The sequence below is a fragment of the Scyliorhinus canicula genome, chromosome 14 (genome assembly GCF_902713615.1).
Source record: "Scyliorhinus canicula chromosome 14, sScyCan1.1, whole genome shotgun sequence".
NCBI lineage: Eukaryota > Metazoa > Chordata > Chondrichthyes > Carcharhiniformes > Scyliorhinidae > Scyliorhinus > Scyliorhinus canicula.
In genome coordinates this window covers 84,097,807-84,119,777 of record NC_052159.1, presented here as the reverse complement: position 1 = coordinate 84,119,777, position 21,971 = coordinate 84,097,807, and the positions used below count along the sequence as shown (strand labels likewise).

The 21,971-nt window shown below is 48.5% G+C and overlaps 1 protein-coding gene across 2 annotated transcripts in view; it reads right to left on the bottom strand.

The window, feature by feature from the left end:
- Positions 1-4,639: 4,639 nt before the first annotated feature.
- ccdc83 (coiled-coil domain containing 83) overlaps positions 4,640-21,971 on the bottom strand; it is a 116,271-nt gene continuing 98,939 nt past the window's right edge. The window contains exons 11-12 of one of the 2 annotated variants that reach the window (XM_038818887.1): positions 7,307-7,485; positions 4,640-4,656 (exon numbers count right to left, since the gene is read on the bottom strand). The gene's annotated coding sequence lies outside the window, so the exon portion shown is untranslated. Of the gene's footprint in view, positions 4,657-7,281; positions 7,486-21,971 lie in introns of those variants that run through there. The other variant, XM_038818886.1, reaches the window with a different exon arrangement.

Sequence of the window (21,971 nt, the reverse complement as noted above, 5' to 3'; positions counted from 1 at the left end):
TTCTTGACTCTTGAGAAGGTTAAGCTTGAACTGAGGGGAAGGATGGAGGGGTTCTACAATTCATGGGCATTATTCATCATGCACTTTCAAGAACTGGATAACATTGAGCATTAGTTGGGCGGGGTGCTTGGGAGGGTTGGCGGGAGGGGGGGCGGTGTGTGTTAATGGTGACTGGGTGATTCCTGATTCCTTGTCATTTGTTTATATGAACATGCAGGCTAATGTTTGGGGTTTGGTGGGAGGATGAGATCGTTTTTATTGATATGGGGATTGACATATATGTTACTGATTATTGTTGTTGTTGGTGGGTGTAAATTTGGGAGAAAATGTGAAAATTAGGAGAATAAAAATATTTTAAAAAAGAATGGGGACTGAGACTGATTGCAAACCAGCAAGGAAGAACGAAAAGCTTTTTTAGATATGTGAAAAGGAAAAGATTAGCCAGGGCAAATGTGGGCACATTACAGGTGGGACAGGAGAATTTATAATGGAGAACATGAAAATGGCAGAGAGACTAAGCAGTTACTTTGCAGCTGTCTTCACGGAAGAAGATACAGAAAATCTCCCAGAAATATGAGGTCATCAAGGGACTTGTGAAACTGAGGAACTAAAAGAAGTTTGGTGAAGAGATAGTACTTGAAACGTTAACTGGGTTGAAGGTTAATGAAGTCCCTGGACCGGATGAGCTTCATCCCAAAGAAATGGCTGAGGAACTGAATAGTTACTTTGCATCAGTCTTCCTGGTGGAAGACTTCAGTGGGATGCCAGAGTTCCAGGAGAATCAGGGGGCACAGATAAGTGTAGTTGCCATCACTAAGGAGAAGGTTCTGGGGAAACTGAAATGACCATATGGACTACACCCCAGGGTTCTAAGAGATAGCTGAGGAGATTGTGGAGGCATTGATGGTGATTTTTCAGAAATCACTGGAGGCAGGGAGGGTTCCAGAGGACTGGAAAATGGCTAATGTAGCACCGCTGTTTAAGAAGATGGGAAATTATAGACTGGTTAGCCTGACTGATCAGATTTTAGAGTCCATTATTAAAGATGAGATCGCGGAGTACTGTTCGTGCAGTTCAGTTGGCAGTTAGGAAAGCAAATACAATGATAGCATTCATGTCGAGAAGGCTAGAATACAAGAACAGGGATGTACTTCTGAGGCTGTATAAGGTTCTGGTCGGACCCCATTTGGAGTATTGTTTTGGGCCCCGTATCGAAGGAAGGATGTGCTTAGAGTGGACCATTTAAGATTTAGTTGAGGACGAATTTCTTCACCAACAGAATGGTGAATCTTTGGAATTTTCTACCCCAGGCTGCTGTGGAAGCTTAATAACAAATTGATAGATTTTGGAATGCTAATAACATCAAGGAATTGAGGTAGCTAATTACAGCAGGCTTAACAGGCTGAATGTCTACTGTATTCTATATTCCAAGTCATCCCAACTAATGTTTTATCTTGTAAATCAATGTCCATTCTTGCTTGATTATGCTCCTGCAAAGCACCTTGAGACATTATTTTGGCTTAAAGGTGCCATATAAATGCAAGTTGTTACGGTCTATTTTAGTCACTTGCTAATGGAAGGACCTGAAATTCAGTAAAGTCAGAGAGGGTCTCCAGCCAAAGTGGTGCCAGTGCCATGAGTCTGATATGTTTGCCCCTGGACACGGTACCCACTATTTCACCAGGGGAAGTGGCATGGGGGAAAGTAGGGGCAGGAATGAGGTTGTGTTCCAGTGTTGCAGAGGGCATAATCTCACAATAAAGGGGTGCCTTCAAAAAGTTCTGGCCACAACCTTTTACAATTTATGTTCATGACTTGGAAGTAAATGTACTGTAGTCAAATTTACGGATGACACACAAATAGATGGCAAAGCAAGTTGGGAGACAGATACAAACAGTTTGCAAAGAGCGATTGGTAAAGCAAGTGGGCAAAAAGCTGTCAAATGGAGTTATAATGTGAGAAAATGTGAAGTTCAATTTGGAAAGGGGAACAAGAGAATGGAGTGTTATTTAAATGGAGATAATCTGCAACATAAAGGGATGTGGGGTTTTTGTGCATAAAGTACAGAAAGCTACTACACCGGCGCAGCAGATAATTAGGAAGGCTAGTGGAATGTTGGTCCTTATTTCAAGAGGGTTGGAGTTTGAGAGTAGGGAAGTTTTGCTGCAATTGTACAAGGTACTGGTGAGACCACATCTGGAGTACTGTGCACAATTTTGGTCTCTTTATTTAACAAAAGATATTGGGCGGGATTCTCCCGCAACTGGCTGGATGGCCTGACGCCGGCGCCAAGAGCAGCGCGAACCACAGTGGGGCCATCCCCCGGGGCCGGATCACCCCCAAGGACTCCGGTAGACGGCCAACCAGCCAGGTCCCGTCAGGATGGACCATGTCCATTTCATGGCGGCGGGACTGGCCAAAAACGGGCAGCCGCTCTGCCCATTGGGGCCCAGAGAATTGCCGGGGGGGGGGGTCGCTGCCAACGACCCCCGACCGGCACAGCGTGATCCCCGCCTGAAAACCGGCGCTAGAGAATTCGGCAGCCAGCGGCGGGGCGGCATTCGCGCCGCCCCCCGGCGATTCTCCGACCTGGTGGGGGGTCGGATCAATCCGCCCATCTATTAATTGGAGGAGGTTCAGAGAAGATTCATAGGATGATCCCTGGTATGGAGGGATTGTCTTACAACAGGTTGGGTGTCAACTCATGGAATTTAAAAGAATGAGAATTTGATATCATTGAAACATACTTAAGGGTAACATGCTGAGAGGATGTTTCCCTCAAGGGAGAGTCTAGGACCAGAGGGCATAGTCTCACAGTAAGGGGTGCCAATTAAGACTGAAATGAGAATTTTTTTCGAGGGTTGAGAGTCTTTGGAACACCTTGCACAGAGAGATTCTGGGAGCAGAGTCCTTGTGTATATTTGAAGCTGAGATAGACAGATTCTGATCAGTAAGTAACGAGGTTACAGAGATGCAGAAAAGTGGGTGAGAAGAAATGTCGGAACAGCCATGATCCTATTGAATGGCAGAATAGGCTCGAGGGGTCGAATGGTCTACTCTGTTTCTATTTCTAATGGTCTTATGTCGATGCAAAACACATCCAAAACATGACTTATGGGCTTTACACTTCTGAGGCAACGGTCTGAAACTGCAAGAGTTATTTACATAGTTCGAGTACCCTTTTGGATAGGTCCAAGGGCTGCTTCGGCAGAGGGAAGGTGCTCTTTGGGAGAGGTGAAGTGTCCTTGGGGATTGATTAAAGTTCATATAAATGTGCGTACAAAATGGATAAACATACTTGACTGTCAAATTGTTTTGGCACTGTCAAGGCATCTGACATATTGTCAAGGCACTTAAATCTCCTATCCTTTTTTTAAAAAAAAAATAATATCCCCAGTTGACATACACCTGAGGGTTAACATTACAGGATTTGTGCTGCATGACTGGTTCTACAACCTATTATTTTCACAGTGGGGTGCCTGTCAGTTCATAGTTTGATCGACAAGTGGTTATAAATTATTTGTCGGGCTACGAATGCAACTGCTGTTTTTTTTAAATAAGGGATTAAGCGCATGAATGAAATGTTTATTTTAATGAGGGATTAAGCACTTGAATGGAGGGAGGCTTGTCGTGTAGTGGGCAGCATCACTGCCCTGAGCCAGAAGTCCAAGTTTGGAGTCCCACCCAGGACTTAATGGCCAAGGAAAGTTCTAAACATAACCAATAGGTTGGGCATCAACCTGCAAAATCCTTCCAAAGCATGCCAATGGCAGGCAGTAAGAGCAGGAGACTCCAGGTCAGCCATGCTTGATGCTGAGTGGCATACCTCGAGCTATAAGCCTCTGACAAAAGGCTAGTGACCTGTTCCAGGTAGAACCATGCCACTGATGCAGATGAAAGTCTGTTTTGTGCACCACTAGGTAAGAGAAACAACCAAGCACGTAAATTAAATGTTGTTTTTGTAAAGGATTAAGCACTTGAAGGAATGTAAATATAATGTCTAGGTTTTTCTGAATGAGATTATTTACTAGTCTAGTATTCAATTTGAATTTTATTTTGTTTTGTCTCAGCATGGATCTGGAGGTTTGCTGATGGTGGGTACTAGATGAGTTGGCATAGAGGGTGCGAAGGCAAAGGCTGGTTATTGGGAGTATAGCATAGAGGGTATAAAAGGGCAATGGGGTGGTAGATCGATGGATATGCATAGAACATTTGAGGGACTGGGTACAGGGATTGTGGGGATGTGGATAGAGGAACAAAGGTTGGTATGGAGGGTATGAGGGGTCATGGGGCAGTAAGAGCATTATGTTGGTATGGACATGGCATGGGGTGTGTGGGGGTTGAGGGCTGTTTTTTTTTAAGCAGCACCAATAAAGTTCCAGAACACTGGGGGCGGTCCTTTCACAAAACTTGCCGTCGCACTCCTGGGGCTGCTGCTGAACTCTTTCCATGGCCAGTATGCCCGACTCTCATTAACACTGGAATGAAAATGCGACCATCTGGGTACTCCCCCCCCCCCCCCCCCCCCCCGAAATTGGGTTTGCACATTTGGAACCTTTCCAGACCCAGCATAACCGACTCGGCAGGATCATGACTGTTATACTGAAACACCTCTTGTGTCCTGGGGAGGATCCTTGTCCCACGCTCCTTCCAGCCCTGCAAAGACAGACTGATTTAACACTGATTTTACATTCACTTCAATTTGTAAATTACTTTATTTCACAGTATGAAAGCTATACAGAAGATGGGCAAACATGAGACGTTTGTTAGTGTAACTTTTGTTCATCTACTGTTACAAAAGTAGAGAATCTGCACAGGTCTGCCACATTTGCATGAGGGCAAATGCTTTCTACTTGTTAATTAATTGCTTCACATTTTGCATATTCCTAAGAGTAACAATTCAGCATAGGTCAATCGAGAGCCGACAAATGCTCAGTATACATGTTAAAAATTGCATATGTCTAAGTCTTTTCTGTGGAAAAATGAAAAAGCTGAATCCTGACACTTCAATTCTTGTCGTGTTGCTTCTATCATTAGAGAGATGTGTGTTCTTACTCAGTCTTACTTTGCAATACATTATTTTGCCCAGCAGTCCTATAATCTATTATTGGGTAGATATTGATGTTATATAACGTGGATACTTATTTCCTCATAGATTCCAATCTTCTACCAAGTTTTACAAACATTTTGGGCACTTGTTTTTCTCTAGTGACTATGTAAATTCCTTAGGCGCTAGTACACGACTGGTGAGTGCCACAGGGGCTGGAATGCACCAATTCCCCCACAATATTATTTTAATTTATAATGTTTCCTTTAAAGTTTTAATATTTGTCTACTAAAAGACTGTTAACTTGTTGTTTATTAGTTAATTTATTTATTTGGTATACTCACAAGGTTATAAATTCCTCAGGAACGCTCTAAATTCAAGCTCCTGTGCTATTAGGTTGAGCAGAATTTCTGGGATGCAACTAGCTACTGATTTGCAACAATGGGTAGCTTAATTTTTAAGTTTAGTCTCCTTCTTTGAAATATTCCTTAATTTGAATGTAAATGTTTCTACAGATATTTTATAAAGAGTTAAAGTGAGCATTGGTCCTCTTGAAAGTGAGTCGGGGAAATAATAATGTAAAATAAGGAGACACTACATTAATTGAGCAGGTATTTTCATTGGTTTTTACTGCAGAGGATGTGAAGTAACATTTCAGAAATAGCTATGTCAAGAAATGGAAGGGAGGGAGTGAACTGAAGAAAATTACAACTCCAAGGGAATTTACTGAGTAAATTGGTGAAATTGCGGGCCAACCAAGTTCCCCAACTTCGATGGGCTCCATCTAAGGTCTTAAAATTAGATTCCAGTGGCGGCCATGGTGTGAGTGGTCACAGGGCAGCTCCTGCTCGAAGCATGGGAAAGAGCGTTTTTAACCCGATTTGGTGTAATTTCGACAAGTGGAACTTAACAAAGCTGGGGAGGAGGCCAGGGAGGATCTCAAGAGGTGGGACACCACTCAATTGACTTCGTCGGGTGATGGTTCCAAGTGGGGAAAGATGGAAATTCTGCTGGGCTCCTTGTTTATTTTCAGAAACCCCGATCTTTATACCGAAGTACTTTTTTTCAGAAACTGGACATGATTGCTTCGGACTTTGTATGGGTGGGGAAGGTGCCAGGGTCGGGAGGACCCTGCTGCAGAGGCAACAGGGAGGTGGGGGTTGGCTTTGCTGAATCGGCTTCATTAATTGGGCGGCAAATGTGAAAAAGGTTGCAACGATGGTGGGAAGACGAGGAGTAGAATGGGTTAGGAGGAACCGTGTAAGGGGTCCCAGCTTAAGGGCTATGGCGACGGCACTGTTGCCAATGACGCCATGTAGATATTCAGGGAGCCCGGTGGTGCAGTCCACAGTGAAGATTTGGAATCAGATAAGGCATTTTAGGATGGAGGGATGTCAATATTAACGGCGCTGTGTGCATAATCACAGGTTTGAGCTGCGGGGCGGGGCGGGGGGGGGGGGGGGGCGGGGATGGATAGCATACAAAGAAGGTGGAGGGACGCTGGTCAAGTTTTATATTTGGAGGGTTTTGCCAGTCTGAAGGTGTCTGAGGGAGAGAATGAGCTCCGAGAGAAGTGAGTTCAGGTACATGCAGTAAGGGACCTGACAAATTATAATTAAATCTTTACATTTTTTGTGACTTAAAGTTATGGCATGTAGTTTTCCAGACCAAATAAAAGTAGTTTTTTCCATAGTATCCATCCAGGATGAGCAGGGATAATTTCAGGTGATGCCATAAAGTAGCCTTACAATGAGGGATACTAACTTTTCTGGTCCTAAGGCTCTTTGTAAATTGTGTGATGACTTTAAACCCCTACCCAAAGTTTCCTATTTGCACAGCATTTTAAAATTAGAGCAAATGTTTAAAGCTATATATTTTGAAATTTAAAGTACTGAAGGATGACCTATAAAGTAAACATGAGAAAGTAATTGATTTTCAGTTGCTCCAAGTATCTTAATGGATAAGATGCACATGAGATTGAGGAAGTTGCCAGGTTCCAATTTCTGCTCTGATCGCGTGATCTTAAATTTGATGGGTGTCTGCAATTGTCGCTGGTACATTAAGAAAAACTACTTGGGTGAGATACTGGAGGACTGCAGGTGACTACGGAACTATTATTCAGCAAGTCACTGTTTTCAGGAGAGCTGGATGAGTAGGTGGATGGGAATAAATTGTTGAGAGTTGTAACTTGAGGTAGTTATTGTTTGTCTTTTAAAATAATCCCACTCTAATGCTTTGAATTACAACAATTTTTAATACCTATATTATAGCAGATCTGAGCATTGTACTAGTAACAGGCCACACCACCTCTACTTCATTTGATTGTGTTTCACTTCTCTTTCCTTGATTGACAGGCGAGTTGTTTGATGGCTTTATAGAGGCATAGCTTCTCCCTTTATGTGTAACAGCTTCTGTTCCAGGGCATCACACTCAAAATACTGGAAAACAAATATAAATGATTATACAGTAACTAACAAACCTGTAAGGATATAAAATCTCCAAGTGTTTCTCAGAAGCTTTTTGAGGAACATAGGCGAAATATTAAGTCAGATGACCAAAAACTTGGTGAAAAGATCTGGTGAGTGAGGCAGAAAGGTTTATGGAGGAAATCCAGAGCTTGGGTCTAGGCAGCTGAAGGTACAGCCATTAATGTGTGGTAACCTAGCAAAGGCCAGATTTGGGCCTGATTAAAATTGGGTATTTTAAATGAAAGAATTGAACACTTAAAACAAGCCATAGTCGCTCCAGCCACAGCCTCATGGGAATTCAGACTGGCCAAGAAAATACACTAGAGGTCAGACAGGCTGCCAAGATAGTGTCCAGCACCTGCGCCCTGTCAATCGGCCATCAAGTGATAATCGATCCGATTGAAATGCACCAGCCTATTGTTCCGAACCAGACCCAGCCAGACTCCCCTCGGCACCTGGTGGTTCTCGGCCTTACCTTATTTGGCAAGGTGTAAGTCCAGACATGGCACGGGGAGATGGACACCGGGCAGGGCCATTGAACAATAACAGCTCTTTTTGAATAACCCCACTGGCACAAGGACACAGGAAATGAGAAGGGCACAAGCCAGAACCCTCGGGAGCGAAGACTGACCAGATTGGAGAAGTGAAGACCAGACTATAAGGAAGAAAGAGACCGCAGTGAGAAACACTTCATGAAGATTGGGCCAGAGGAATTCCAGCAATCAGATCCATAACCTATACACTGATCTTGGGTACCTCTAGTATTTTGTGGGTAATCTAAAGGCTAATTGTGTTAATAAATATTGTGCATTTTGAACTCTTGTGTTTTGTGGTTTGTTGCCTCGTAAATAAAAACACCCGAGGTAAAACTTGAATAAATACACTGGTCGACAGTACCTTGGGTACAACAAATGTGGAGTGATTAAAATCAGGGATACACAAGCAGCACACCAAGGTCAGACAGTTTTATAGCTGGAGGTACTTAAAACGATGAGAAAGAAGAGAGGTCATGCAGGGATGAAGAAATTTAAAACATTTTAAAAATTTGTTCTTGGGATGTGAATGATGTTGCAACGGCATTACTCATCCCAAAAGTTGCTTGTTAGCCACCACCTTGAACCACTGTAGTCCATGTGGTGCAGCCACACTCCGTGACAATGAACGAAAAGGTAATGTAGTTCCAAGTCAGGATGTGTGCCATTGGGGTAACATAAAAGTTAGGAGCCATTTGGCCCATCGAACCTGCTCCACCATTCAATAAGATCATGGCTGATCAGATTGTGGCCCAACGCTTATCCCTGATAAACTTTGACTTTCTTATTGTCAATATTCTATCTACCTCTACCTTAAAAATATTCAACTACCCTGCCTCCAACGTTCTCTGGAAAAGAGAATTCCAAAGACTCACGGCGCACAGAGAAATTAATGCCTCCTCATTTGCATCTTATATATTTTTTAACTGTCCCCTAGTTCTAGTTTCTTGCACAAAAGGAATCATCCTTTTAGCATTTCCTCTGTCAAGTCCTGTTGGTAACTTGCACGTTTCAATAAGATCACCTTTCATTCTTTTAATGTCCGTTGAATACAAGGCACAGCATGTCTGACCTTTGCTCATTTGATAACCACATCATCCCAGGTATCAGATGGCTGAATTTTCTCTGAACTGCTTTTTATTTATCCTTTCTTAAGCAAGGAGTCCAAAATTGTACATCGTACTTTAGATCTGGTCTCCCCAGTACAGCAAAACATCCCAACTCCTATATTCTGTTCCCTCACACCATTGACAACATTCCATGCGCCTTCCTAATCACTTGCTGTACTTTCATCCTAACTTGTGATTCATGTACCAGGACATCCAGAACCTTCGAGTTCTACAATCTCTCTCTATTTAAATAATATGCTGATTTTTTTTATTCCTCCTTCCAGAGTAAACAAATTCACATTTTCTCACATTATACTCCATCTGCCAAATTTTTGCCCACTCACTTAACCTATCTATATCCCTTAGAAGACTCCTTATGTCCTCTTCACAACATGCTTTCCTACCTATTTTTTGTATTATCAACACATTTAGCAACCATACATTCGGTCCCTTCATTCAAGTCATTTATTTTTTTTAAAAATAATTTTTATTGAAAATTTTTTGAATTTATACAACAACATCAAACCATACTAAAATACCAACAATAACAATAATGACAACAATCATCACCTTTGCCCCTCCTCTATTATATTGAACAACTCCCAACATATTAACAAACTTAAATTAAACACAATGTTAAGTTACATGAAAACCGTAGCGAAAACAATAGAAACTATAATGAGGAACACCGCCCCCCCCCCTCCCAAACCCTTTCTCTCTCTCTCTCTCTCTCTTTCCCCCCCCCACCCCCCCCCCCACCCCCCCCCCTCCCCCCCCCCCCCCCCCCTCCATCCCCCCCACGGGGTGTGCTGCTATTGACCAAGATACCTATCTTTGAGCCAGGAAGTCCAAAAAGGGCTGCCCCATTTTATAGACCCCTTGTACTGATCCTCTCAGGGCAAATTTGACCACTTTCCAGCTTCATAAATCCCACCCATTGTCATTGACCCAGGTCGCCCACCACTTGGGGGCATCGCCATCCTTCCACTGCAGCAAGATCCTCCGCTGGGCTACTAGGGACGCATAAGGCCAGGAACACCGGCCCTCTCTTTCGCCTCCTGCACTCCCGGCTCCACCGCAACTTCGGAAATCGTGAGTCCCCACCCTGGTTTGACCCTGGATCCAACCACCCCCGACACCCTCGCCGCCACCCCCTTCCAGAATTCTTCCAGTGCTGGGCATGCCCAGAACATATGGGCATGATTCGCTGGACTCCCCGAACATCTGGTGCACCTGTCCTCGCCCCCAAAGAACCTACTCATCCTAGTCCCGGACTTGTGGGCCGGGTGCAGCACCTTAAATTGGATGAGACTAAGCCTCACACATGAAGAGGAAGAGTTGACTCTCTCCAAGGCATCCGCCCAAGTCCCGTACTCTATCTGCTCCCCAAGTTCCCCCTCCCATTTAGCCTTCAGCTCCTCTACTGACGACTCCTCCACCTCCTGCATTACCTTATAGATGTCAGACACCTTCCCCTCTCCGACCCACACCCCCGAAAGCACTCTGTCCATCGTCCTCCGCGAGGGCAGCAAAGGGAATCCCTCTACCTGTCGCCTAGCAAACGCCTTTACCTGCAAGTATCTGAACATGTTCCCCTGGGGAAGCCCAAATTTATCTTCCAGTTCCCCCAGGCCCGCAAACCTCCCGCCAATAAACAGGTCCCTCAATTTAATGATGCCCACCTTTGCCACCCCCTAAATCCCCCATCCTTGTTCCCCGGGATGAACCTATGATTGCACCCAATGGAGCCTCCTTCGCGCCACCTGTTTCCCCCCCTATGCCGTCTCCACTGTCCCCAGATTCTTAGGGTCGCCGCCACCACCGGGCTCGTGGTAAACCTCTTAGGGGAGAGCGGCAACGGCGCCGTTACCATCGGCACCCAAGCTCGTACCTCTACATGACGCCATCTCCATTCTTTCCCATGCCGCCCCCTCCCCCCTCCATCACCCATTTTACGCACCATTGACACATTGGCCGCCAATAGTACCCCAAAAGGTTGGGCAGTGCCAGCCCGCCTCTATCCCTCCAGGAAAACCCTCTTCACTCTCGGAGTCCCATGTGCCCACACAAGCTCAAAATACTGATAGTCGCCCTCCTCAAAGAAGGCTCTGGGGACTGAAGATGGGCAGGCACTGAAAGAGGAACAAGAACCTCGGAAGCACCGTCATTTTGACGGACTGCACCCTCCCCGCCAACGACAATGGCAGCATGTCCCACCTCTTGAACTCCTCCTTCATCTGATCTACAAGCCTGGTGAAATTATGTTTGTGAAGAGTCCTCCAGTCCCTGGCCACTCTGCACCCCCAGGTACCTAAAACTCTCCCCTGCCCGCCTAAGTGGGAGCCTACCAAACTCCTTCCTCCTGGTCTCCAGGGTGCACCACAAACACCTCACTCGTGCCTAAATTTAGTTTATAACCTGAAAAAGTCCCAACTCAGCTAGCAGCTCCATCACCCCCGGCATCCCTCCCACCGGGTCCTCCACATACAGTAACAGGTCACCGGCATACAACGACACCCTATGTTCCTCCCCACCTCGCACCAAACCTCTCCACCTCTCTGAATCCCTCAAAGCCATCGCCAGTGGCTCGATTGCCAATGCAAACAACAAGGGGGACAGGGGGCAACCCTGCCTGGTCCCCGGTAAAGCCGGAAGTACTCCGACCTCCTCCCATTCATGGCCACGTACGCCATCGGGGCCGCGTATAGCAGCCTCACCCATCTAATACACCCTTCACCAAATCCAACACTCCCCAACACCTCCCATAAGTACCCCCACTCACTCTATTGAAGGCCTTCTCCGCATCCAGCGCCACCACTATCTCTGCTCCCCCTCAATCGCCGGGCATCATGATGACATTCAACACTCTCTGCACATTCGCTGTTCAGCTGCTTCCCTTCACAAACCCTGTCTGGTCCTCGTGCACAACCCCTGAACACAGTCTCTATCCTGGTGGCCAGGATTTTTGCCAGCACCTTGGCATCTACGTTGAGGAGAGATATGGGCCTGTATGAACCACACTGGCTGGGGGTCTTGTCCCTCTTTAAGATTAACGAGATCAGCGCCCGTGACATAGTTGGGGGCAAGTCCCCCCTTCCCACGCTTCATTAAGTGTCCGCACCAGCAAGGGGCCCACTAGGTCCAAAACTTTTTATTAAAATTCCACCAGGAACCCATCCGGCCCCGGTGCCATCCCAGACTGCATCTGCCCGATCCCCTTAACTAGCTCCTCCAGCTCAATCGGCGCCCCCATCCCCTCCACCTGCTCCTCCTGCACCTTCAGGAAAGAAAGCCCGTCGAGAAACCTCTCCATTCCCCTCCTCTCCACCGTTGGCTCCGACCAGTACAGTTCCCCGTAAAAGTCCTTGAAGACCTCATTCACCTCTACCCCCTTCCGCACCACATTCCCACTCTTGTCTCTCACTCCAGCAATTTCCTTAGCCGCATCCCGCTTGTGGAGCTGATGAGCCAGCATCCTACTCGCCTTTTCACCATGTTCGTACACTGCCCCTTGTGCCTTCCTCCACTGTGCCTCCGCCTTTCTAGTGGTCAGCAAATCAAATTTAGCCTGCAGGCTGCGCCACTCCCCCAACAGTCCCTCCTCTGGTGCCTCTGCGTACCTCCTGTCTACCTCCAGCATCTTTCCCACCAGTCTATCCCTCTCGCTCCTCTCCCTGTGTGCCCGGATGGATATCAGCTCCCCATAAATCACTGCCTTCAGGGCTTCCCAGACCACCCCCACCTGAACCTCCCCCGTATCATTCACCTCGAGGTACCCCTCAATACTTGCCCGGACCTTCCTACACACCACCTCCTCTGCCAACAACCCCACATCCAACCGCCACAACGGGCGCTGGTCCCGCACCTCCCCCATCTCCAACTCTATCCAATGCGGAGCATGGTCGGAGATTGCAATGGACGAATACTCGGCCTCCTCCACTCTCTGAATCAGTCCCCTACTCACCACTAAGAAGTCTATCCGAGAGTAGACCCTATGTACATGGGAGAAGAAAGAGTACTCCCGTGCCCTCGGCCTCACAAACCTCCATGGATCCACCCCACCCATCTGGTCCATAAACCCTCTCAGTACCTTGGCCGCCGCCGGCCTCCTACCTGTCCTAGAGCTGGACCGATCCAGTGAAGGATCCAACACCGTATTGAAGTCCACCTCTCCATGATCAGACCTCCCGCCTCCAGATCCGGGACCTGTCCCAACATACGCCTCATAAAGCCCGCATCTTCCCAATTTGGGGCATACACACCAGCAAGCACCACCTTCTCTCCTTGTAGCCTGCCCCTAACCATAACAAACCTACCCCCCTTATCCGCCACCACCTCCGATACCTCAAACGACACATTTTTCCCCACCAGAATTGCCACTCCCTGGTTCTTCACATCCAACCCAGAGTGGAGAACCTGCCCCACCCACCCCTTCCTCAGGCGGACCTGGTCCGCCACCTTCAGGTGGGTCTCCTGAAGCATTGCCACATCTGCCTTTAGCCCCCTCAGATGAGCAAGTACCCTCGACCGCTTCACCGGCCCATTCAATCATCTCGCATTCCAGGTGACCAACCGGATCAGAGGGCGTCCCGCCCCCCTCCCCCGTTGACGAGCCATAGCCCGTCGACTGCCCGCCCCAGGCCAGCACCCCCCCCCCCACCCAGTCCCCACCGCGACAACACCTCAACCTCTGTCCCCCCGGCCCCCACCAACTCCTTCCTGACCCCGCCAGCAGCAACACGGTCTCCCCCCCCCCCCCCCCCAGGCTAGGAACCCTCCTAGCCGCGAAACCGTCCTCCATTGTACTTCCGCGGGTCAGCTAACTTCTGCTGACCCCGAAACTCCGGCCAATAACCCGACCCCTCCCAAAGTGGGATCATTCCCCATCCTATCCCTCCTCAGGGCAACCGCTCCAGCGCAGGGAGAACCAGTTAAGGCCCCGCCTCCCCCCGCCATCGTCTCCACCCGACCCGCCCCGCAGGCGCGGGAAACCAGGAAAGCCCGCGCTTGTGCACTGCCCCCCACACCCTTCTGACGCGCTCCCAAAATACCAGCCCCACTCCATACCCCCAACCCGCATAGAATACAACAAACCCCGACAACTCTCCCCGCAAGATACAAAACTCAAACACTGCCCCCACAGCAAAAAAAAACAGAACAACAACCCCCATAGATAACCATATCAAAATTGCAAAAGTACAGAAAAAGAGAACACAGCAACAGCAGAAACCAGCAATAAAGTATTACAACCGAGCCCCGCAACCCCCAACCCCTAGTTCAAGTCCAGTTCTCCGTCCGCACGAAGGCCCACGCCTCCTCCGGGGAATTGAAATAATAATGCCGGTCCAAATAAGTTACCACACAGGGTGCAGGCTGCAACATTCCGAACTTTATCATCTTCTTGTAAAGCACCTTTTTCGTCCGATTAAACCCGGACCGCCGCATAGCCACCTCCGCACTCCAATCCTGGTAGATCCATACTACCCCATTCTCCCAGTTGCTGCTCTTCACCTTCTTGGCCCAGCGCAGCACACACTCCCGATCACTGAACCGGTGGAACCTCGCCAGCACCGCACGCGGGGGTTCATTGTCCTTAGGCCTCCTGGCCAGCACCCTGTGCGCTCCCTCCAGCTCCAGGGGCAGATGGAAAGACCCAGCCCCCACTAGCGAATTCAGCATCGTAGCCACGTAGGATGTCAGGTCCGACCCCTCCAGCCCCTCTGCAAGGTCCAAGATCCGCAGATTTTTCCGCCTCATGCGGTGATCAAGCTCCTCGAAGTGGTCTTGCCACTTCTTGTGGAGTGCCTCGTGCCCCTCCACCTTACTCACGAGGACCACGGCCGCCTCCTCTCGTTCAGTGGCCTGTGTCTGCAACGCCTTGATGGCAGCACCTGGGTCGTCTGAATCTCCGAGAGCCTTTTGTTCGTTTCCTGCAGAGAGCTCAGTACCTCAGCCTTGAAATCTGCAAAACAGCGCAGGAGAGCAGCTTGTTGCTCCTGGGCCCACTGCTTCCACTCCTTTGGAGCTCCGCCGGCCGCCATCTTGGATTCCTTCCCCCGTTTTTTCTGGGGAGCTGCTGCCATTTTTTCCCCCTTTCCACTCCGAGTTCGAGTCATGAACTGCGGAGAAAGTCGATCAGCACACCTTCTCCCCACGGGAGACCGTTGAAAAATGTCCGTTTTTGGTTCTAAAAAGAGCCGAAAAGTCCGTTTGAAACGGGAGCTCCAAATGTGCGGCTTCCTACGTCATCGCTGCCACGGAAGTCCCCCATTCAAGTCATTTATATAAATTGTAAATATTTGAGGCTCCAGCACTGGGACACTTCACTCATCACGTTAACCTGAAAATAACCCATTTACTACTTCCCTGTTTCCTGTTCGTTAACCAATCTTGATATGTTTACCCCGTACACCATGATCTCTATTTTTGCAGAGTAACAAATGGCACCTTGTCAAATACCTTCTGGAAACCTAAGTAAAGCACACCCACCGATTTTCCCCTTTATTAATGTTGGTGGTTACTTAAAGAATTTCAATAAATTTATCACAACATAATTTTCCTTTCACAAAATCATATAACACTGCTGGACTGCTTTGTAATAGGCGGCACAGTGGTTAGCACTGCTGCCTCATGGCACCGAGACCCAGGTTCGATCCCGGTCTGTATGGAGTTTGCATATTCTCCCCCTGGTCTGTGTGGGCCTCACCTCCACACCCCAAAAACGATGTGCAGATAGGTGGATTGGCCACACTAAATTGCCCTTTATTTAAAAAAAGTGGGTACTCTAAACATTTTTTTAAAGGATTGCATTGTAATGTTCTAAGTGCCCCATTATAACATCCTTAATAATACATATCAGCAAATATTAAGGCAACTGGCCTGTAGTTTCCTGCTTTCTGTCCCCTTCCTTTCTTGAAGAGGACGCCACATTCACTATTCCAATCTGAATTGACTTTTCTAGAATCTAGGACATTTTGGAAAATTCAAACCAATCGATTCACCATCTCGGTAGTCAATTCTTTTAAGACCCGAGGATGAAATCCCTCATTAGTTGGGGGCTTGGCGGCTTTTGGTTCTAATAATTTTCTCCTTGGTGATTGTAATCGTTTTAAGTTCCTTTCTTCCTTTCACCTCCTGGTTCACAATTGTTTTTGGCATGTTATTTGTAATGTCCACAGTGAAGACTGAGACACAATATCTGTTCAGTTACTTGCAGGTGGTGGTATTCTCGTGCATCTGCTGTCCTTGTCCTTCTAGGTAGACGCCAACGTATGGGAGACCCTTGCTCAGAAGAGACCTACTTGAAGGAACCCCCTGTTCGAAGAGACACATTTCTTTGAGAACACCTGATGGCAAGAGGAGGTCTGTAAAAGGAGCCTGAGAAAGGAATATAAGCAGTCTCTAGACCAAGGATCAATTTCCATCTCCCGGAAACACCTGCCAAGTGTGATCGGAGATGCGACTCTGGGATTGGGCTGATCAGCTATGAAAGCACCCTGAGAATCCATGACCATAACACGGAGTTTCTTAGGTGGACAATCACACTTAATAGCCAGTGATCGCTGAAGGAGAGGGTCGCAGATTTATGAGGTGCTCCAGAAGGAAGCTTGGACAAGTTGCCACAGTGCATCTTGTAAGTGGTACACACTGATACCACTGTATGCTGGTGATGGAGGGAGTGGATGTTGAAGTCCGTACCAATCAAGTGGGCTGATTTGTCCCAGATGGTATCACGAGTGTTGATGGAGTGGCATTCATCCAGGTAAGTGCAGAGCTTTCCATAATGCTCCTAATACAGGTTTTGGGGTGTCAGGAGGTGAGTCAAATGCTGCGGAGTTCCCAGCATCTGATCAACTCTTGTAACCACAGTATTTACACAGCTGGCATGGCTAAGGGCCGAATTCTCCCAACCCGTCCTCAGCAAGTTTGGTGTCATATGGAGAGAAAAAAGTCAGAAACCCACTGGCGTAAAATCACATTGCAATTCTCCTAATGGCAAGTTGCTCTTCCCGCAGGCCCATGACGCAAATTCAGTTAGCATCTCGTGCGGCAAACCCAAATGCTAATAAATGGTCTGTTCAAAGCAGTCACCTGTTTGCCAGAGACTTTGAGGTGAGTGCAACAACTTTCTATAATTGTGCTGCGCTGCTCTTGACTGCATATCACTCTGACAGGGCAGACCGGTTTCTGTCTCCATCTACATGATGAGCTGATCTTCATGGAACATCCTGTGTCACCGAGTCGGATCAGTACTGTGCCTGAGGTCTTGAAATGGGAGAATTCCACCCATAGTTTCTGCTCCCTGGCAGTCTGGTGGGCCATTCAGCAATGGTATTTGAACAAGCCGTGGTGGTTAAATTCTTTCCTGTGGAGAAAGTGATATCCTGGCACTCGTGCGAGGCAAACATTGCTGAAACAGGAGCATGTATAGGCCAGCGAGCACAGGGATAAAAGGTGAATGGTCCTTAAAAGGTTCTTGGAATAATCTAGTCTAAAGGTATAGATGAGGGTTTCAGCAGCAAATGGGGTGAGATGGGCGATAATGGAAACACGTGGTTTTAGTAATGAAGGGAATGTTGGCCAAATTTGAAAACTGCCTCAGAAATCTGCTGGGGGAGGTATGGAGCAGGATTCTCTGACCCTCTGTGACGGAATCGCGCCCGGCGCAGGGGCGGAAACTAGTCGTTCACGCCGGAAATCCGGAGCAACGGCACTTCTGCGATTCTCCGCGGACCCGCCAGTCCCATGCGAGCGGTCAACGCAGCGCCTGTCAGGGGCTGTTGGAACAGGCCCCTGCGGCGATTTTCCGCAGTCGAGCGGCCGAACCTCGACCGGCCGAACCCCCACCGGCGTGGTTTACATGTGATACCACCACGCGAGAGCTGGGACCTGCGGCCGCGGTGGCGGTCCTGGTGTAGGGTGGGGGGGGTATCGGACTCCGGAGGGGGGCCTCAACGGTGGCCAGGGCCACGATCGGGGGCCAACGATCGGCAGGGCCATCCCGATCTGGGAGAGACCTATCTTCCTCCGCAAGAGCCCCGCTGTGTGGCTCCGCCTGCACCTAGGTGGGCCACCGCACGCTTGTGCGGACCCACGTGCGGCCATGCGCGCACTCACTTGCGGCCGCCACGTGCAAGTGAGGCCACGCGGTCTGGCTAGCAGGGCCCCGCTGGCAGCCAGAGCTGCGGGACGCAAGCCGAGGCTCTGCTAGCCCCCTGGGAAAATGGAGAATTATCCCGGACCTTCGAGGAAACAGTCCGGAGTGATTCTTGTCCGTTTTCCGGCGGCCGTGAGGACTCCCCAGAAGGGAGAATCCCGCCCATGGAGTATGTGAGTAGCGAATGGAGTTTGTGGCATTTACCAAAGACAATGGGCGGGATTCTCCCGTACCCGGCGGGGCGAGGGGGCCTGGCGGAATGGAGTGGCATGAACCACCAGGTGTCATACCGCCTCAAAGGTGCAGAATCCTCCGCACCTTCAGGGGCTAGGCTCGCCCCGGAGTGGTTGGCGCCCGGCCGGCGGGATAGGGCTTGGCGCCATGCCAACCGACGCTGAAGGGCCTCCGCCGGTCGGCGCATGCGCGGGAGTGACAGCGCGTGCTGGCGTCATCCCCGCGCATGCGCGGGAGGGTTTGTCTCCGCATCGGCCGATGTGGAGGAATAGAGTGCCCCCACGGCACAGGCCCGCCCGCGGATCGGTGGGCCCTGACCGCGGCCCATGCCACCGTGGGGGCACCTCCTGTGGCCAGATTCCCCCACGACCCCCCCCAGGAACCCCGAAGCCCACCCGCGCTGGCAGGTACCGCCGGTAAGGGACCTACTCTGATTTACGCCAGCGGGAACGGCTACAGGCGGGCGGGACTTCGCCCCATCATGGGCCAGAGAATTCGGGCGGCCCCGGCGCCCATCGAGTCGCGCCGGACCCCGCCATTCTCCGAGGCTGGCGCCGCGACTCATGCCGGGCCGGTTTTTGGGGGGGCGTGAGAATTGGGAGGACGGCCGTGGCGGGATTCACGCCGACCCCCCGGCGATTCTCCCACCCGGCGGGGGGGTCGGTGAATCCCACCCAATAGCTTTGGTTTCCCAACATATAGTTGGAGATTTTGGTTCATCCATTATTGGATGTTGAACAAGGGTGTGACAAATCATTTCAGAAAAGAGGGAAGAGTGGAGGTCAAATATTGCTGGTTATTGTATGTTTCATGTTTTTTTAAAACAAAAAATGCTTCCCAAGATAATTGAGTCTTGAGCTTAGAACATAGAACATAGAACGATACAGCGCAGTACAGGCCCTTCGGCCCACGATGTTGCACCGACATGGGAACTCAAAAACTAAAGGCCATCTAACCTACACTATGCCATTATCATCCATATGCTTATCCAATAAACTTTTAAATGCCCTCAATGTTGGCGAGTTCACTACTGTTGCAGGTAGGGCATTCCACGGCCTCACCACTCTTTGCGTAAAAAACCTACCTCTGACCTCTGTCCTATATCTATTACCCCTCAATTTAAGGCTATGTCCCCTCGTGCTAGCCACCTCCATCCGCGGGAGCAGGCTCTCACTGTCCACCCTATATAACCCTCTGATCATTTTGTATGCCTCTATTAAGTCACCTCTTAACCTTCTTCTCTCTAACGAAAACAACCTCAAGTCCATCAGCCTTTCCTCATAAGATTTTCCCTCCATACCAGGCAACATCATGGTAAATCTCCTCTGCACCCGTTCCAAAGCTTCCACGTCCTTCCTATAATGAGGCGACCAGAACTGTACGCAATACTCAAATGCGGCCGAACCAGAGTTTTGTACAGCTGCAACATGACCTCATGGCTCGGAACTCAATCCCTCTACAATAAAGGCCAACACACCATAGGCCTTCTTCACAACCCTATCAACCTGGATGGCAACTTCAGGGATCTATGTACATGGACACCGAGATCCCTCTGCTCATCCACACTGCAAGAATTTTACCATTAGCCAAATATTCCGCATTCCTGTTATTCTTTCCAAAGTGAATCACCTCACACTTCTCTACATTAATCTCCATTTGCCACCTGTCAGCCCAGCTCTGCAGCTTATCTATGTCCCTCTGTAACCTGCAACATCCTTCCGCACTGTCTACAACTCCACCGACTTAGTGTTGTCTGCAAATTTACTCACCCAACCTTCTGCGCCCTCCTCTAGGTCATTTATAAAATGACAAACAGCAACGGCCCCAGAACAGATCCTTGTGGTACGCCACTTGTAACTGAACTCCATTCTGAACATTTCCCATCAACCACCACCCTCTGTTCTTCTTTCAACTAGCCAATTTCTGATCCACATCCCTCAAATCACCCTCAATCCCCAGCCTCCGTATTTCTGCAATAGCCGACCGTGGGGAACCTTGTCAAACGCTTTACTGAAATCCAATATACACCACATCAACTGCTCTACCCTCGTCTACCTGATTTCCAGTCACCTTCTCAAAGAACTCGATAAGGTTTGTGAGGCATGACCTACCCTTCACAAAACCATGCTGACTATCCCTAATCATATTATTCCTATCTAGATGATTATAAATCGTATCTCTTATAATCCTCTCCAAGACTTTACCCACAACAGACGTGAGGCTCACCGGCCTATAGTTACCGGGGTTATCTCTACTCCCCTTCTTGAACAAAGGGACCACATTTGCTACCCTCCAGTCCTCTGGCACTATTCCTGTAGCCAATGATGACATAAAAATCAAAGCCAAAGGCTCAGCAATCTCTTCCCTGCTTCCCAGAGAGTCCTAGGATAAATCCCATCAGGCCCCGGGGACTTATCTATTTTCACCTTGTCCAGAATTGCCAACACTTCTTTCCTACGCACCTCAATGTCATTTATTCTAATAGCCTGGGTCTCAGCATTCTCCTCCACAACATTATCTTTTTCCTGATGTGAATACTGGCGAAAAGTATTCATTAGTATCTTGCTTATCTCCTCAGCCTCCACACACAACTTCCCACCACTGTCCTTGACTGGCACTACCTCTTACCCTAGTCATTCTTTTATTCCTGACATACCTATAGAAAGCCTTTTGGGTTTTCCTTGACCCTACCTGCCAAAGACTTCTCATGTCCCCTCCTTGCTCGTCTTAGCTCTCTCTTTAGATCCTTCCTCGCTTCCTTGTAAACTATCAAGCGCCCCACTGAAACTTCACGCTTCATCTCACATAGGCCTCCTTCTTCCTCTTAACAAGAGATTCCACTACTTTGGTAAACCACGGTTCCCTCGCTCGACCCCCTTCCTCCCTGCCTGACTGGTACGTACTTATCAAGAACACGGCAATAGCTGTTCCTTGAACAAGCTCCACATATCCAGTGTGCCCAACCCTTGCAGCCTACTTCTCCAACCTACCACATCCTAAGTCATGTCTAATGGCATCATAATTGCCCTTCCCCCAGCTATAACTCTTGCCCTGCGGGGTATACTTATCCCTTTCCATCACTAACGTACAAGGTCACCGAATTGTGGTCACTGTCTCCAAAGTGCTACCTACCTCCAGATCTAACACCTGGCCTGGTTCATTACCCAAAACCAAATCCAATGTGGCCTCGCCTCTTGTTGGCCTGTCAACATATTGTGTCAGGAAACCCTCCTGCCCACATTGTACAAAGAACGACCCATCTAATGTACCGAACTATATCTTTGCCAGTCAATATTTGGAAAGTTTAAAGTCTCCCATAACAAACTACCCTGTTACTTTCGCTCTTTTCCAGAATCACTCTTCGCCATCCTTTCCTCTACATCCCTAGAACTATTAGGTGGCCTATAGAAAACTCCCAACAGG